The sequence below is a fragment of the Oratosquilla oratoria genome, chromosome 3 (genome assembly GCF_046742065.1).
Source record: "Oratosquilla oratoria isolate Oo_2021 chromosome 3, ASM4674206v1, whole genome shotgun sequence".
NCBI classification, from domain to species: domain Eukaryota; kingdom Metazoa; phylum Arthropoda; class Malacostraca; order Stomatopoda; family Squillidae; genus Oratosquilla; species Oratosquilla oratoria.
Window position 1 is genome coordinate 12,435,671 of NC_134779.1, and position 14,506 is coordinate 12,450,176.

The 14,506-nt window shown below is 42.8% G+C and overlaps 1 protein-coding gene across 6 annotated transcripts in view; it reads left to right on the top strand.

Annotated features, from left to right (window-relative positions):
* The window catches only part of LOC143020474 (uncharacterized), a 67,052-nt gene that overhangs the window by 18,771 nt on the left and 33,775 nt on the right, over nucleotides 1-14,506 (top strand). For all 6 annotated transcript variants that reach the window (XM_076176925.1, XM_076176900.1, XM_076176907.1 and 3 more), the window contains one exon: nucleotides 6,333-6,575. The gene's annotated coding sequence lies outside the window, so the exon portion shown is untranslated. The remainder of the gene's footprint in view (nucleotides 1-6,332; nucleotides 6,576-14,506) is intronic.

Sequence of the window (14,506 nt, forward strand, 5' to 3'; positions counted from 1 at the left end):
ATGAAGGATGTGGTAGGGGTGTAGAGGAGGGTCTGGATCTTGTTGTCAACTACTCAAGTCATGCAGACAGCTGGGAGAAAGAAAGGGGTACACCTTGCAATTTACATTAAGTTGGAACTATGATTGAATTGATTTTCAGATATCCTACATAAAAACACAAATGTATATATATACATATACCAAGGGATACATATACACTGAATGGTTTCCAGTGATCAATTAATATCTTTTTTTCAACCACAAATCACTTTTAATTCCATGCCATCACAGTCGAGACTGAAGAATCACTCGATGGAGGCATCCGTTGGAAATTGAAATGTGGACGAGCCGAGGATTCGAACCCAGCTAACCTGTAACAAAGTTACAGTGACTTAAACCAATATGCTATCAAGATAGCGTATTGGTTTAAGTCACTGTAATTTTGTTACGGGTTAGCTGGGTTCGAATCCTCAGCTCGTCCACGTTTCAATTTCCAACGGATGCCTCCATCGAGTGATTCTTCAGTCTCAACTGCGATGGCATGGAATTAAAAGTTATTTGTGGTTGAAAAATGATATACCAAGGGATTTTTCCCCCATGCAGAGGAGGGAGCCAAAGTCAAAGACATAAATCCACTCCGACCCATTTCATTCCCATATACTCCACTCCCATTCACCACCCCTCCCTCCCTCTTTTCTTGGCACCTCCTGGGTGATGGGTCATGCCTGCATCTCACCCACTGCCCTGGGTCAGAAGCATGTAGCAAGACACAGCAAGGCCGCTTCATTTAATCAGCGACCCCCCCCCCCTCTCTGTCCTCTCATATAGAAAAAGAGAAGACTAGGGGAAATCCCTTCTGGTTGTGTCAAAATATAATTCATTCTCCCTCACCCCAATCTCCCACCCACTCTCTTCCATACATCACAGCATCATCTATATACAACCATTCTCCACTCACCCCTATCTTCTGTTTTCGTCCTTCATTCCTCAGCAGACATTCCCCTCTTTCCCAATGCCCTTTTTAATCCATCCATCCATCTCATCCTTGGTCATCCCCTTATATTCACTCCTTCCACCTCTTTTACTGGTCTTTCTTCACTCATTCTTTCTGTGTGTCCAAACCATCCCAATACTTTCATCAACCCTATCTCCCAACTCCCTTTCCACCCCCTACTCTCCTCCTCACCTCCTTGTTTCTCACACTATCCAGCCTAGTAACCCCTATCATACTTTTCAGGCAATTCATCTCAAACACAATTAACCACTTCCATATGGTGACGCCTACGTAGGCAGCATGAGGAGCAAGTGGGTACTCGATGATGCTGACGTCGGCATCTTGATTATATTTATTGTAGTCGTACCTACGTAATCTCCATTCTCTCTAAACTGGCTTCATCAATTTTCTATGGTTATCAAAATACACGGGTGAAAGAGAATGAACGATTGAGCACTGACTTTATTTTTTATAATGCGATTATTATGATGCAACATCGCACATCGGGCAGCTAATGCTGCCAGACGTGCGATGTGCCCCGGAGTGAAGAGGTTAACCCAAAATTTTTATTGGCTTTTACTGGGGCATTATAGAACAGGGATTCATGTGGAGGTTTTCGTTCACCAAGCATGAGCCACTTCCCAACATTCACCACAGTCCCTAGTTACATAATGATCCACTAAAAAGAAAAAAGAAAGCGTCAACAGCAACACACAGTGAATTGTTACTTCACATTTCTTGCCTTCACATCTCACTCTCAGTATATGTTGATGAATGTACAATATGTCCTTTTAAGATTTCATGTTAGAAAAAATGTAAATGTCAGCTAGGAAGCTAGTCTTATGCTATGTCCCTTTAAATAGGGATATCACCTGCTTGAGGAGATTATATGAAGGAGTGATTGTGCCGACAGCACTGTATGGGGCAGAAACATGGAACATAAGAGAGGAGGAGTTTGAATGTTTGAGATGAGGTGCCTGAGAAGTATGATAGTGGTTACTAGGCTGGATAAAGTGAGAAATGAAGAGGTGAGGAGGAGAACAGGGGTGGAAAGGGAGTTGGGAGATAGGGTTAATGAAAGAGTTTTGGGATTGTTTGAACACATGGAAAGAATGAGTGAAGAAAGACTATTAAAACAGGTGTGGAAGGCAAAGGTAGAAAGCGCGAACATGAAGGGGTGACCAAGGATGGGATGGATGGATGGGGTAAAAGGGGCATTGGGAAAGGGAATGTCTGTTGAGGAAGGATGGGAGAAGACAGAAGATAGGGGTCAATGGAGAATGGTTGTGTATGGATGATGTTGCGATGCATGAAAGGGAGTGGTGGGGGATGAGGGACTGTGTGAAAAAATAATTTGACGCAGCCTGAAGGGATTTCTCCCAGTCTTCTCTTTTTCTACATGATGGGACGGAGTGAGGGGTCACTGATTTAATGAAATGGCATTGCTGTGGATATGCTGTGTCTTGTGGCACTGCTTCTGACCGAGGGCAGTGGCCGAGATCCAGGGATGACCTGTCATCCAGGAGGTGCCAAGATGAGAGGGAGGGAGGGGGGGGTGAATGGGAGAGGAGTATGTAGGGATGGAATGGGTGGGAGTGGATTTTATGCCTTTGTTTTTTGGCTACCTCCCTTTTTAGGGGGAAAGAGCCTTTGGTGTATGTATGTAAAAATAGTAAATGGTGCTGTACGACACTTACTTCACCAGTATGTTGTTCATACTTCAAATTATTTTTCCACAAGTTTTTTGCAAAATTGTCAAATAATTCAATTTTTAGTTTACCAATGTCCTCAAAAAGGAAATCAATCCATTGTCCCAGGTTTCTCATGCAGGAAACCCATTGTTCTAAGATAATTGTAAACAGCCACTGGGACCCATAAGTCACTCAAGAAAGAAATTGTGTTGTCTGGGTATAACTAGGGAGCAGTGTAGTATGTGTTCATTGTTTTTAGTATGATTGTGATAATTGTGATGGTGAGGAAGGGAATGTAGGGAGTAATTGTGGGGTTTAGAGAGGGAAAGAGTACATAGATCAAGTGTTATGATAAGGTAGATATGCAAGAATTTTTTGGCAAAAGGTAAGAATATCTATTGGGCTTTCATGGACTTGGAGAAGGTGTATGAGACGCATTGTGGAGTGTATTGCAGTTATGAAATAGATGGAGTCTGTTAAAGGTGGTCAAAAGTTTATACATCAGTAAGGCATGTGTGAGTGTCAGAAATATGGCAGATAGGAGTGAACCTGGACCAACAACATATGGGCAAGTACCTTTCCAAATAGTAGCACTGAGGTAATTGTTGTAGTTGCTGATAACCTGTTCCCTGTCATAGGAGTGACTAATCCCTTTTTCCAGTCAAAAGAATTGGCATCAATCAATCAATCCATTGCCCCAGGTCTCTTGCAGGAGACCCACATATCCCAGGTAACTGGCTATAACCTCAAAACTGCCCCAAAGTCACTCAAAGAAAAAAAATACTGTGTTGGTGTCTGTTTGATATCTAAGGTGGGGCAAAGTAAAAGGAAGTGTCTGGTGTCTTGTGCGATGGTTGCATCTGGAGCAGTTTGCCTCTGTGATCAGGCCTGTTATGTGTTAGTATTATCTTAAGGGGAATCTGATGCTCTGGAATTTTTTTTTTTTTTTTTTTTTTTTTTTTAAATTCAATTTTGCATGAATTTACATTCCAATACGATTGAAAAATATGTAGGAAAGTTAATTTTAGCCATTGGTGCTTGCTAACACATGCTAAGTAGGTTTAAAGGGACAATGGGTGTATGTGATTAAAGTGCTATGCGTAAGAATGAACCTTACATGTGGAGAAATACAGCTTTTTTTCTGCGCGTCTTTTTCTCGATATTTCCCTTTGTTTTGTGTGTGAAAATCTAGTAGCATTTGGCATCTTTTTCTCCTAATTGTCGTACAGACTCGGGCAACGAATTAGTTATATCTGACCTTGAAATAGAGTGTATGTACATTAGAACTCTCGTGACTGTTTGCTTTTTACCTAAACGGTACATCATATTTGTTTGTTTTTTTCTTTGTGATTCGCTTTGCTGCTTCAACCATGAAGCTTACAAAGAAGCAGAAGCTGAAGAAAATGACTGAATGTAGGAGAAAAAAGTGTTTTGAACGAAGAGAAGCTGGCAACAGTGACTCGCTGCTTGCCACCTCTTCCACCCCTCCTACACGATCAGATCGTAAACTTGATATAGGTAAAGAAATTGATATCAGGCCACAAACTGGTAATGAAAATTACAAGGATCGTAAATATGTGCTTTTTGATTAAATGAACCTTTTGCAATGGGTTCATGACATTGCAAGATGCAAATGCTGGAATAAAATGACCGTAAAAGAAATTGGAATTGAAGGCATGACTAAAACATATGTTGCTAAGTGTGGTAAGTGCAATATCAAAAACTAAATTTTTCGTACTAAACAGATTGACACATGGTGTTTACAGAGCTGTGACGAAATTCAACTTAGGAATAACATCGGTGGGGAGAGCATTAGGCAACACTTCAAACAGTTTGTACGTGAGGGAGAGGGAAGACAAGAAGAGAAAGAGTTTATCACTGAATGCACATGTGAAGAAACAAGAAAATAAAAACAAAAGGATAAGGAAAGTGAAAGAAGAGGAGGATAAAATAGCAGCAGAAGGCATAAACCTACAGCCCAGGTGTGGCACCAATCTAGCGTCACTCACTTGTTTGGTGATAAGGGAAGGTGCCAATTGCTGATTAAAAGATAACCCTTATCAATGATTTGACACTGTGACGGCACCCCAGCAGTGAGGCTTTTACCCATAAAAGCTGATAAAGGCACAGAAAAGGAGGAGAGAAAAAAAAGGCTCACCATTGCAACATTCAACACACACACAACCAAGTGAAAAAGGATTATTTCTATGTTAGATATCATTATAAACAAAGAATATGAGTATAATTTATATATAGAAATTTTTAGAATGTTATATTAGAAAATAATTCCAGTCATAACATACGAAACCAAAGTATGTTGTACGAAAAAGTTCACACATCTTACTGAAAACTTTGAAGCGCGATTACTCAAAATAAAGATTTCTCAGTTTCAAATATTTGTCAAATTTCGAAAAATAATCAAATTTCAAACTTACCATGCTATCACATGTAAGTTTTGAAAAAAGGATAAAATGATAAATAATATTGCTAGAGGGAATTTTATTGGAAAAAATCTATTGGTGCAACGTCACAAAGTCATGCATTTTATGACCTATGTATATCTTGATCTATTAAGATTTTAGGAAAAAATGAAATTACACGCTGTTTGTATGGTATTTGAGATTTTACATGCAAAAGCAGGTTAGTCTAGGTAAAGTATTAAGATCGGAAAACATTTGTGACGTCATCAATGACATCATACGGACTGATGGATGAAGAGACAGACATACATCGTTCAAATGGTCATGGAATATGGAAAATAATACTTTAATTACACTGTAAAAATATCAAGTCAATATATATATATATATATATATATATATATATTCTCTCTCTCCTATCAGTGTGTCTGATCCCCCTTAATACTGGATGATTGTCTGAATGCTGTCATACTAGTGTGGTTCTTGCTTCTCTTGGGATGGATTTTTCTGTTAGGCTAATGTCTAGAGGGGCTTAATGAAGTAGGGAGTATAGCGGTCATTTTTGAAGAGCTTGTTTTGTAAGTTGAGTATGTGAATGTGTCTTTATGTGGATGTATTGTGTGGTACAGGTGGTAGATGTAGATGTTTGAATAGTATGTTTCTGGTGTATTTTTCTAAGGTGAGAGGGAAACTGGGTGGTGGATGGGAGTGTCTGCGTGCCCTTGGTACATAGATTCATTCATTTGTTTATTTATTCTTTATGTTATTTGGTTGTACTTGATACTAGAAGCCATACAGCAGAGAGCACCACATACAATTCATGGAACAAAGCTTCAGCTCCCGCTTTTAGCAACTGAGTGCTGACATTGCAGATGCTAGCTCTTTTTCTACCTTTCAGCTTACACTTAAGCTTCTCAGACCTCACTAAGGGAGAATTGAGTTTCATCTTATCAGTGATTTGGCAATAGTCACCCATGTACCAGCCAGGGGAAATCTGGTGCTCATAAAAAATATTTAGCTCAGCAAGCTGTATACCCAACCATTCTGGATGCTAATTACCTGTCAGCTGTTCAGAAAGTGTTCATATGTGTCAAATATTTAGAGCAGAGTTTCTTCTGGTCTTGAGTTTATTCATATTTAAATGATTATCATACATATACATTTGTATGTATTTAAATGATTATCAGCAGTTCTCCAGATGTATTTTCCCTTATCCTGCCTCAAGAGAGCCCTATTCTGCCATTTCAGAATCCAGCACTGGTCCAGGTTATTAGCCAAACTTGCAGCACAACTCATCTATAGGTTGTTGAATTACTCAAGCAATGCCACACTACTCCTCAACCTTGGACTCCAATGTGCACCTGAGCAGCTCTCAGAGTAATACCATTGAAGATACTCCACAGATCATCAGGATCCTCAAGGGCATCAAATACTTTGAATCAATTGAAGAATACTGCTACACACTCCTGAGTTTCTCCAGATGAAATCCTGGTGGGTTATGTCTGGATTCGCTTGGAATTGCAAAGATCTTAAGGAACTCAGCACTCCAGTAAACCTTGCAGTTCTGTAGGATCCTTCAGCAAGTAATTATAAGGATGTGATTGGTTTCTATAGTCACATCTCACAGTTATACACTGGAATCTTGGAATTTGACAGGGTTAGGGCATTTTTGAGGCAAAAAAATGTGAATCACCTCCATCTTAGCAAACCAACTAAGATTATTATTTTCAATATTTATTAATTTATCTATATTCATTCAGTGGGCGAGATGCGGGGTTAATCATCCAGGAGGAGCTAAGAATAGAGGGAAGGAGGGGTGGTGAAAGGGAGTGGAGTATGTGGGGATGAAATGGATGGGAGTGGATTTATGCCTTTGACTTTGGCTACCTCCCTGGTAAGGGGGAAAAAGCTGTTGGTATATATATATATATATATATATATATATATATTTTTTTTTTTTTTTTTTTTTTTTAAGTTTCAATGTTGAATTAAGGTTTAGGGGAAGGAATTTATTGAGGTTGAATCTGCAAGTTGTCGAAACATGGGCCATCTATTTGCGCAACCCCAATGTATGAAGGCCATCAGTGTGGCCTTTATCAGTGGAACTAGGAACCAGCATTTCTTAACCTTGTAGAAAGAGATGTTAGTGCTCCTAGTTCCAAAGTCACAGATACCATATACATATTACAAAGGAGGAGCATGCCTTTTGGTTCATAACTAGGTCGGATGTTGAAAAAAATATATAATAATGATAAGTAGATAAAAGAAAGAAAAAATTATAACAATATAAATGATAACAGATAAAAAGGCCTTTTCCCCCATACAAAGGAGGTAATCAAAAAGACAAAGGCATAAAATCCACTCGCATCCATTCCATTCCCACATACTCCACTCCCATCTACCCCCTCCCTCCCTCGTATCTTTGCTCCTCCTGGATGACTGCTCATCCCTGCATCTCGTCCATTGCCCTAGAGTCACAGGTACCAACATATATTCAATCAATCTGTTGACATCAACATAGACATGTCAGGTCCATTGGTGCCTATAACCATCTGAATGGGACCAATAATGAATACCTGTTTGTGGTAGTCCTGTCCAGGTCAGAAGCAACGCTGCTGTGTCTTGCTGCATTGCTCCTGACCTGGGCAGTGAACAGGAGATTGAGATGATCCTTTATCCACAAAGAACTAAGACGAGAGGGAAACAAATAGGTGGTGGACAGGATGGGAATAGGTTTGTGCCTTGACTGGCTGCCTCCCATAAAAGGGGGAAGAAGCATTGGTGTATAGATAGGTAGTCCTTGTAGATGGATGGCATAGAGTTATCTCCTTGCTGCTTATTTTCAAAACCATGCAATTCCCTTACCCCATTTGGAGGAGCAGCCCTGAGGGGCTGGTACTCAATCTCTGGACTGGACCCAAGATCTCTCTTTATCAATGTTGTGTTGGTGTTGTGTTGTTTAAGAAAGTGTTCGAGTTCATGTTTTTTCGTGTTAATACCGTCAATGTTGTGTTGTAATATGTTGATGTTGTGTGTTCTGTATGTGTTGTATATTGCCATTTGGGGTTGAGGTTGGGGTGTTAATGGGGAAGGTATAGGATCTGGATTAGAGGGGGGGAAAGGAGAGATTGGGGACAAAGGAAGGGGAGTACTGATTGGGGATAAGGGCGAGGGGAAATTGGGAGTGGGTAAGGGTGCTGGCTGTGGTTGGGGAGGTGGGAGTGGGGTTACTGGAGGGCAGGTAGAACATGTCCAAGTGTTTGTGTATTGGTTTGTGTCGGCAAGTGTTGTACAAGTGAGGTGGGCCCAGTTTTTGCACATATTGCACTGAACTGAGCCCTTTGTCTTTCTGCTTGAGGTAATGGGTTTAGAGCATGTTGGGCATGTGTATTTTGTGGTGGGCCCAGGATTGCTCTCTACATCTCCGGCTAAAAGTAGAAGAAGAGGGGTAATCGCCGGAGAATCACCCCTGTGCAGAAAAAACGTAACAGTGCATGTTGAGAAAAAGGATTGTGGTACTCCCCAAGGCAGTCATAGCTCCTCTTGGGGATCGGTGCCACCTGCGTAGAGCTGGTGGCCAGGGCTGGTTGCCGCCGTTTGGCCCCCAACTCTTGGAGTTGGGGGGTGGTCCCACGACATAGATGCTGCGGCTCCAGGACCTGAGGCGTGAGTTATATGAGGATGCTGGTGTTGGCATCGGCATCTTGATTATATTTATTTGGAGTTGTAGCCGAGTGACCCCTGTATTCTGTGAACTGGCTTCATCTCATTTTCTGTGGTTATTAATATTCAGAGTGAAAGAGAATGAATAATACAGCTGTGACTTTATATTTTATAAAGTTAATATTGTAATGCATCATCGAATCATCTTACATCAGGCATCCGATGCTGTACCAGAGAATTTGACTTGTATTGAAAAGATTAAAGGGAGTGGCTGAGTTGAAGCATGTGCCCATCCAAAGATCCATTCGTTAACCCTCCCACCTTTGGACCTCATGAATAAAGGGTTATACCTTTCCCCCCACCATCCTGCTCAAGTCAGATGCAATACAGTAAGACACACTTCCAGAATAGGGCCTGATAACCAGAGGTGGATTGCCCCTACCACTTCATTATGTGATGACCTCGTTTTCTTCTCATCCACCTGTGAAATATATTGAGCAAACAAGAGAACATCCCTTCAGACTGCATCATTATCTTTTCCATTTACAAATACTCCAATTGCTCCTTTTTTTTCACTCTTCCATCTTGAATTACTGATGGTATGGCTTCCATGCATGAGGGGGAGGGGGTGGGGAGGTATGTGTGAGAAGAAAATTGACGCAGCCCGAAGGGATTTCTCCCCGTCTTCTCCTTTTCTGCATGAGGGGACGGAGAGGAGGGGTCGCCGAATTTATGAAGTGGCCTTGCTGTGGATGCACTGTGTCTTGCGACACTGCTTCTGACCCAGGGCAGTGGACAGGATGCAGGGATGACCTGTCATCCAGGAGGTGCCAAAATAAGAGGGAGGGTGGAGGGGAGTGGAATATATAGGAAATGGAATGCGTGGGAGTGGTTTCTATGCCTTTTTCTTTGTGGTTACCCCCCATGTAGGGGGAAAAAGCCTTTGGTATATGTATGTATGTATGGCTACCAAAATATTTTGGTATCATTAAACTACCCCCAGTGCCATGTAATATGCCCATACAATCAATCCATTGACCCACAGATCCTGGTAACCACCAACACCCACTGGATTGGCCCACAAGTCACTCAAAGAGAAACGGTCTGTACAAAATGCATAGACTCTCAGATTACAAAACAAGCCCTCCAAAACAGACTCCTTTATAAAACTCCCAGAAAATATCCCAATAGAGAAATCATTCCCAAGATAAGAATTGCTCTGGCATATCTACATAGAGTACCAGAGGACTGAAGGAGTACCTGTATAGTTCTACTTCACAAGGGAAAAGGGAACAAGTGTGATTGTAGTAGTTTCAGAGGGATCAGTTTGTTGAGTGCAGTTGGGAAGGCTTATGGAAGGGTTGTGATTTAGAGGATTAGGAGAGGAACAGAGGGAGTTAAATGAGGAACAGTGGGTTTTGGAAAAGTAGGATATATGTGGGTCAGATTCTTGTGGTAAGGCAGATATGTGAGAAAGCTTTAGGAAAAGATAAGGATTTTTGGGGGCCTTTATGGATTTTGAAAAAGCTTATGGCAGGTTAGAAAGGAAGGCACTGTGGGAGGTTTTGCAGATATATGAGATAGGAGGAAATCTGTTAACCCCTTCCATACGGTGCCGCACACATAGGCGTCATGGACTTAGATCTCGGTGGCAGCAGCCAATGCCAGCCGTACGACGTGTCGTAATAATACTCGCATCATAAAATATAGTCACCGCTTATATCGATCGTTCTCTCTTCACCCGTGAATTTTGATAACCATAGAAAATGCGATTACAAAAGAATTAGAAAGAATGTCATTATGGAGGGGCGACTACAATAAATATAATCAAAACGCCGATATGGCAGCCTCGCGAATACACTCACTCCCCATGACGCCTACGTGTGCGGCACCGTATGGAAGGGGTTAAGAACAGTCGAGAGTTTTTATGAGAGTAGTAGAGCCTGTGTTAGAAACAGAAATGGAGAGAGTGGTTTGAGGTAAAGGTAGGACTTTGCCAGGGATGTGTCATGTCAACCATGGCTGTTCAATATGTACATGGATGGGGTTGTGTGGTAGGTAAATGCAGTGACGACGCTTCTGGTGTGATGATGGGGATGAGTGGACAATGGTCTATCATCAACGTGAAGTAGGGCAATCCACACTGGTTTGCATTTGGGTGTGGCCCAGGTGACAGCGAGTATCTCCAGTGATAGTGGCGTATTGGGTTTGGTGTCTGTCAAGAACCGCAAGCCACACTGGACAAGACATATATGCCCCTGACTGTGGTCTTGGAGGAGGGTGTACCTAATGCTGTAGAGGCACAATGCATCTGTCTGCAGTATCACTGGCAGGATGGGGTTGAAGGGCACCAGTACGGGCGGCGGCAACAGAGCTCGCCTCACCAACAGGCTTGATGATACCTTGCTGCACCATTGAGTCAAGTTCTTCCTTCACTTGATCCTGAAATGTGAACGGTATCGGCCTGGGTGTGTGGGTAACGAGGGGCACCATGTTGGCTTTCAGGTGGTTTCTCATAGGGGAGGATGCACCATCTTTCCTAGGGGGGTGGTGCAGGTAGTTATTTTTGGAGACCAGTACATCACTAAATTCCTGTAGGTAGTTGCGAGTGGCAGCCAGTGAGCTGTCAATGGGTAGTGTTAGCTTGGTGTACCTGTTCGCGTATGTCACTGCCAGGATAGGCTTTGGGAAGTTGGGCAGGACTATGTCCAAGCCAAAGGAGAGGAGGGATGTTTAGACCCCTTGTGAACCTGTATGGTTGCATTGCAGTCCCTGTCTCCAAGCATCATGGTACCCCAGAAGTGTCCCATAGCAGGGGGCATGAGAGATGTGTCAGTGCTGAGAGCAACAGCTGTAAGCTGGCTCTGGATATCCCCATCATGCCTAGGTGCCAAGTGCCTATTCCTGTGATGTCTGCACCTGTCAGGAAGCATAGTGGATGCTGACAAATGGCAGAGGGCGATAGCCATCAGACACTGAGCAGCAGGTGCCAGACTTCCTGGGGGAAGGTGCAGGGGTGCATATGCCTGGTGTGGAGCCCTTTGGCATGCTGACATGGCATATGCATGCAAGTCATCCTTGACATCTGAGACTGTCACCCTCAATGCCTTGTGTGAGCAGCAGTTGGTCACTATCTCCTGCAGTGACATATTGCAGTGACAGATCTGAGGCATTGTACGAGTTCCTAGGCTGGGTAGACATGGCCTGTGTGGATCGGCTGGGCTCTGTGCACAGGCTGTGATTGCATTGGGTAGGGTTTGGCTCAGAGGCTTGGTATCCAGGGGAGTGGGATGAAAGGCCCCTTTGTTTGCACCACTATGTGTTCTTGAAAGAGTGTCACACTGCATTTCACAGTCCAGTATGCACACTGTTGCACAGCACTGCAATCACAGTCCAGCACATACACTGTCACCCATTCGTCTAGTTCTGTCAGTGCTTTGTTCATGTATGTGCTACCGAATTGCGTATCGTCCCACATTCCACTGTTGCAAGTTGCAAGCAATTGCAGGCAACTGCAAGCAATCCTACTTGCTGTGCCATGTTTGCAAGCATTCCTGCAACCAAAGGCAACAGTGAAATGTGGGGGATTTACATGTTTATTAATCAGTGGGTTATGCATACATGTGAGTGCTAGGTGCGCACGGGAGAGCTGGGTATCAACTAGTGTGGGAGCTGTGTCTTCACAGGGCGAAGACTGCCACACCTAGTGTAAGTATGAAAAGTGGCCTTGTTGGCTATAACAAAGGGTCCTTTTATGGGAAGCGTCACTGCTGGTCAGGCCACGCCATAACACTATGGTACCCTGCTCTATGCTAGTATCCCAGACCAAAGCAATATACCACACCACAGTTATATGTAAATGATATTTTTAAGTAACTGGAAGGGATTTCTCCCCGTCTTCTCTTTTTCTGCATGAGGGGACGGAAAGGGGGGGGTCACTGATTAAATGAAGTGGCCTTGCTGTGAATGTGCTGTCTTGCTGCATTACTTCTGACCCAGGGCAGTGGACAAGATACAAGGATGACCCATCATCCAGGAGGAGCCAAGAAAAGAGGGAGGGAGGAGTGGAGTGGGTGGGGATAAAATGGGTAAGAGTGGATTTATGCCTTTTGACATTGGCCACCCCCCTTGGAAGAGGGAAAAAAGACTTTGGCATATGTATGTATGTACAATCACCACACAGAAGACACAGAGCATCTCTGACATACAATCACCCGTTTTTGACAGCAACACTAAATCTCTTCACTAAGTGACAGTCTGAACTGGTTGGAGTGGCTGGTATCCCGGAGGCCTTGGGTCTCACACAGGAGAGAACTGAGGCAACAGACTGAATGATTGACATTAATTTTGGAACTACTTTGGGAGTATCCTAAACTATTTTGTCAGCCAAAAGTACTTAGTTATCATTATTGTAAATCACAAATCAGATGCCAGATTATCAAAGTTGACCATAGATGTAGCAACTAACGTTTGCTACCATAATACAGGACCATCATACATACTCCATTATTCCTTTTCTGGTGCTCCATATTGTTAGTCCTGGATATTTTTTGGAGTGTGAAACAGGAATTTTGTGCCCATTGTGCAGTAGTTGATCAGGTTTCACTGACAGAATTTTCAGCCTCATGGCCTTTACCTTGAACCACTCACTCTCTCCATTTCCAATCCTGACACAAGCTCTACTACTCTCATAAAAACTCTTGACAGCTCCCAGAAGCTTTCCTCCTATCCCGTATATCTGCATAACCTCCCACAGTGCCTTTCTGTCTACTCTATCATAAGCCTTTTCCAGATCCATAAAAGCCCAAAAAACATCCTTCCCCTTTCCTATAGCTTTCTCACATATCTGTCTTACCACAAAGATCTGATCTACACAACCTCTACCTGTCCTAAATCCACACTGTTCCTCACCACTTACTCCTTCTGTTCCTCTCCTAATCCTCTCAATCAAGATCCTCCCATAAGCCTTCCCAACTACACTTAACAAGCTAATCCCTCTGAAACTACTACATTCACACTTGTCCCCTTTTCCCTTGTAAAGAGGAACTATACAGGCACTCCTCCAGTCCTCCAGCACTCTACCCTCTCTCCAGCAAACATTAGATAACCTCACCAACCAGTCCACCATCACTGTACCTCCCTTTTTCAGACATTCTGCATGGCATCCATCCAGACCAGGTGCCTTACCTGCTTTCATCATCTTAACTGCCTTCACCTCATCCTTCCTTATTTCTCCATTCTCCTCACTCATCACTCTCAGTTTCTTCACATTTCCCACTGCAGCTATCTTTCCCTCCCTATCCTCCTTCACATTTAGCAACTCCCTAAAATATTCTGCCCATCTTCCCCTTACTGCCTTCTCTTCCATTATCATCTCCCCATCTGCACCTTTTACCTTTTCTTCTCTACTTGATTCGCCTCCTCTTCCTCTCTTAATTTCTTTCCAAAACATCTTTTTATTACTTTCAAGATTTTCTGTCATACTCATACCCCATTTCACATCTGCTCTCCTCTTTGCCTCCTTTACCTTTTTGCTTTACTTCTCTTTTCTTTTCTTTGTACCTCTCATATGACTCCCTCATCCTATTTTGTAACCAATCTGTGAAAGCTCGCTTCTTCTCTTCTACAACCTTCTTTGTTTCCTCATCCCACCATTCACTACCCTTTCTTCTATTTCTCCCTGTCCTTCGTGTTCCACACACCATCCTTGCACACTTTATGACTCCCTCCTTGAACCATCCCCATTCCTCCTCCACACC